The following is a 5,080-nucleotide window of genomic DNA, read 5'->3' as shown; positions in this document are numbered from 1 at the left end:
TGATGGGGCCACTTCACACAGGGTGGACAGGGAGGGCCTCTGGGAGGAGGTGACCGCTAAGGAAAGAGGGTTCCGGGTTGGAGGGACACCAAAGGCACCATGGCGGTGATGCACTGAGAATGCCCAGTACAGTGTCTGCGTGGGCAGGTCCTCAACAGTGTTGACAGGAAGGAGCAGCTGGGCGGGGTGAGGGTGGGGGGCTTCTTGGATTTGGACACCAGCTCAAGGGCTTCATGGCCCGCCTGTTGTGGACAGTGCTTCTGAGCCATTAGTTGGTCCCAGCAGTGGACACACCTGACCCGGACCCAGGGGAAAGGCTGCCGGTACCTGGCGGCCACTGTAGGCACCATGAGGGCAGAGCCCAGGCCCCAGCTAGAACGCCCCAGGCCCGGAGCAGCCCCTGTCAGGAAAGAGCCGGCCTTGGGTTCCCCCACTCTGTTGCGGAGCCCTGTTCCCGCATGAGGGCTGGTTTCTTTAACGAGACCATCTGTCTGGCTTTCCTCACTCCGCTGAGCCTGATGGGGCCATCCATCTCCCCCATCCCCATCCCCGTCTGTCTGTCACCACAAAGGGACCCCGACATCTCCGCCAGGCTCGGAGGGGGGCCATGGCAGGTTTGGCCTCCGGCCTTCCTGTTTATTCTTCTCATCTGGCCACATCTGTCCCCGGTGCTGAGTCACTCACTCCATCTGCCTGTCCTCGCTGTGGGACAGCGGCCGTCTCTTCCTGGCTCTCCCTGAGCCACGTGGCAGCCCACGCACGCATCGGGTGCCAGCACACGCGTGGGGCTGGGACTGGGAGCAGCTCTGTGGCAGCCTGCGCGTGGGGCAGGGGGAGGTGTCTTCAGGGCCAGCCTCCACTTGTGTCTCCTCCTGACCCCAGAGGGACACGTGGTTCATTTGCTGACTCTCGGAGTGGTTGGGCCCTGCCTAAGGCCACAGCCTGGGCCCCGCACAAACTAAAATGCTGGATATAAGGCAGGACTTTTTAATTTGCATCTGAGCACAGATATGAGAGGAGGGGGGGCATCTCCAGCCAGGATGCAAGTCCGTGCAGGGCAGTTTCCAGGACCTAGAGCTCTGAATTTCGGCGAGTCTTTCCAAGTCTGACTTTCTTTATATTTTTTGAAAAACAAATGGCTTGAGGGGCACCTGGGTGGCTCAGTCAGTTAAGCTTCCAACTTTGGCTCAGGTCATGATCTCATTGTTTCTGAGTTCCGGCCCTTCATCAGGCTCTCTACTGTCAGTGAAGAGCCCGCTTTGGATCCTCTGTCTGCCCCTCTCCCACTCAAGCTATCTATCTATCTAATTAACATTAACAAATTTAAAAAAAAGTTTTGAGTTTGGGGAGGTATAATACCACCATATACCCCATAGGCCAAGAACCTATTTTCCCCTTCCCCTAGCGACAGCACCCTGAATTTTCCTTGAGACCCTCCCCCAATTCCTGGGATTTGGGCAGGGCTGACACCAGGTTGGATCCAGGGGAGGGCACATGACCAAGAATTAGCCAACCGGAACACTGCCAGCACACACACACACACACACACACACACATCACCACCACCACCACCACCACCACCACCAAGTGATTGATTGGTTCAGGGGCACCAGGCCAGGCCAATCAGGGCCAGAATCTTTGCTGAACTTTTCTAAGGACAGGGGTACTCCTTTCCCCTGGGGCTGGGAGTGAGTGGGTGGTGGAATGGGAGCTATCCCTGGCTGCCAAGCGGTGAAAGCCAGCCTGGGAAGGAAACTAGCACAGAGGAGAACAGAGCCAAAACACCGAGAATGAGAGCAGTTTTAACAAGCCCCTAGATCCAGCTGGGCCTGAAGCCAGCCCACCTCTGGACTTTTCCATTATCCCTGCCAATACGTTCCCTTTTACAATGTAGTTTGAGTTGGGTTCTGACACTTGCAACCAGAAGAGTCTTTGACACATTCCTAAATGGGACTAACACCTGCCTGATATGCAGTAGGTGCTCAGTGAGCATTTATTTTAAAATAAGGCCTTTGTGAGTGAAAAAAGCCCTTCTCAAGAGCTAACGTATCATATGATTCCATTTACATAACATTCTCGACACGGCAGTTATAGAGATGGCAAACAGATTAGTGGTTGCCAGGGGTTAGGGATGGTGGAAGGGAGGGAGGTGGGATGTGACAATAAAGGAGTGGCACAAGGGGCACTTTGTGGTGATGGAACAGCTCTGTGTCTTGATTGCTGTGGTGATTTCTCGAATCTCCACAGGTGATAAAATGGCAGAACGATACGCACACATTGTACCAATGCCAGTTTCCTGGTCTTCGTATTATCCTGGAGTTATGTAGGATGTAATCGTTGGGGGAAAGCGAGTGAAGGGTACATGAGGCCTCTCTGTGCTAATTATGCAACTTACTGTGAATCTATAATAATTCCAAAATGAAAAGGGAAACTTTTGGTAGGCTGTCACAACCCAGAAGTTCTTGGACCCTAAATGGCAGAGAGCGTGGAAGTTGGAAACAGAGGGACGCGAGCCTGAACCCCAGCACAGCCATTCATGAGCTGAGCGATCTGAGGTCAGTCATGTCACGTCTCCTCTCTCAGCCTCAGTCTGTGAAATGGGGCTCATCGGCCTAACTTGTAGAGTGGTAATGAAGAGAAAATGAAATGTACCGTGAACCGCCTAGCTCAGTGCTTGGCATATGGTAGGCAATAAACAATAGCCGATAGATGCAGCAGGATATAAATACAAGGCTCAACAGGGAGGATGCGTAGTGTAGGGGTCAAGACTCTGGGCTCTGGAGCCAACCTCCCTGGGCTTGAATCCTGACTCTATGGCTCCTTGGCGAGGCTACTTGACCTCTCTGGTTCTCACTCTCTTCATCTGTAAAATGACACCTACTTCATAGGCTAGTTTTGAGGAGTAAAAGAACCAATGCTCCCGAGACCATTAGGGAGTGCCTGGCATTTGGCAAGGACAGCAAAACAAAGCTCTGAGCACTCTCTGGGTGGGGAGTCTGGCCCCTTGGGCGGAGGTGGGGTTATGCCTAGCTCTGCGGTGAGCTCTGTAGCGACCTTACCCCAGGGAAGCTCTGACTTCCTGGGCACAAATTTCCCTGCAGGCTCTCCTTCAGGGTCTTTCAGCCAATGATGAATCCTATCCCAGGCCAAGCAGGAAATCTGATCCCGGGCACTAAGGCACCCTGCCCCAAGAACTCAAGCGCCCCCCTTCCCACTCCCATCCACTCCGAGGAAGGTGCACCCAGACCTGGACTGGACTTTGCGCAGAATATACTTCAAGGTACAGCCTTTCAGGGGAAAGTAAAGCAGGGAGGGCTTGCCATCAGTGAAAGAAATTATGGACATAGTGGGCGCTGGGTGGTGTGGCTTGAGAGGCGTCATAGTTTCTCTGACCCCAGGCATGTATTTCATGGTTCTCTTGTGGTTTTGAGATGTCTAAAATTCCTTCATCGCGGTACCTATCCCTTAGGTTGAACGTTGCCCACTCCCGTGCTCTGTTCCTCTCTTAAATCTAGCAGAGTAACACACGAAGCCGCTACAGTGTGAATTAATTTATGACAGGGGTTTGGGGTGAGGCCTGGTAAAAGTAGACAGAGGAGGGGCATAGGAACAGGGGGAGAACAATGCTGAAGGCAAACTTTGCCTGCCCTGGTTGGCTCTTGGTGATAATCTATTTAAAGGCATCCCCTCGCTGTCCCTGTTGATGTAGATCCATTTGAACAGTTTCAGGGCTGCATTCTATTTAATGCATCTCTGAGCCTGGCTGCACAGGGGCCCAGAGCTAAGAGGAGGCCGGCTCCTGTCAATGCTCAATAGCGAGGTGAGCACATGGAGGTGCCGAGTAGGAGGAGCAGCTGTGCCAGGCAGCAGTGGCCACTTTTGGCAACCCAGTGCTTTCTGCTGCTGGGATGATGGAGTATGCTGGAGGTGAAAATTCCTGCCCTGGAGCCAGGCAGGAGCACTTGTGAGAAGAGACTCTCAATTGCAAGTGAGCTGGTGATTTGGTGGGATGGAAGAGGCTTTATTAAGTAGTGGCTGAGAGTGAGCCAGCACCCAAGCTGGCTTCAAGCAAACAAGGGGATGTGTTGGTTCATGTGGAAACCATCTTCAGGAATGGCTGGATCCAGGACTTCCTGTGAGAACATTTGGTAGTTCCCGAGACCACATGTTCTATTTGAGGTGAGGGGGAAGAGCAAGTCTCTGGCCAGGCATTCCCTGCAAGTCCTGAGATTCTTTCTGACTAGTCACATGCCCATTCCCCCAACCAGTCGCTGTAGCTGGAAGGACAGTATATGCTGATTGTTCTGGCCCACTTCAAGGGGCCAAGGGAGATGGGGAGAGTATCAATTTTATTCAAGCCTCACAGAGGGCAGGAGGCCCAGAGCAGGGATGACCTGGCTAGGAAGAAAGCAGGACGCTAGCTGACAATGACAGCTTAGCCTGTGTTCACATGCTTTATCCAACTTCCCTTCTCAACAGCCTCTAACAAGATCTTCTTCCCATTTGACAGATGAGAACACTGAGGTAGAGGAACTTGCCCAAGGCCACATCCCCAGAGAAGGATTCCAGCCTTATTCTATTTTGTTCCAAGTCCTTTCCAATCTCTCCTCGTTCAGCCCATTCTCCCCCCACCCCCCACCCCACTGCCCTTGATATTCCAGAACATTTAGACTCCCAGATTTGGGACCTGGAAAGGATCTTGGAGCTCATGGCTTCCAATTTCCTTCAGTCACATGCTCAAGGTCGCACAGCCAGTGAATGCAGAACAGAAACTGGAATCTGTATCTAATTGTCCCGTCTGCCCCTCTGCCTGGGAATCTGGTCTTAACTGCATGGACCTGATGTCCATTTGCTTGCTGGCCTCAGTTTCTCGCTTCTCCATGGCCTCACTCAGTTCCCAAGAGCGCTGTGGCTCTGGTGCCCTGATGGAGGGGCTATGCTTTCCTGGGTCTCAATGCTACAGCTATTTGCATGCGTCTTACTTCTCCTCTACAACATTTTCTTTCTCGCTAATTGCTTTGTTCTAATTCTTTAGAGGTAATTTTCTTCTGTTACTTTATTTCTACAGTTAACACCTCCA

This window comes from Felis catus, chromosome A1 (assembly GCF_018350175.1).
Source record: "Felis catus isolate Fca126 chromosome A1, F.catus_Fca126_mat1.0, whole genome shotgun sequence".
Lineage (NCBI taxonomy): Eukaryota > Metazoa > Chordata > Mammalia > Carnivora > Felidae > Felis > Felis catus.
Note: the sequence above shows the minus strand (reverse complement) of the source record.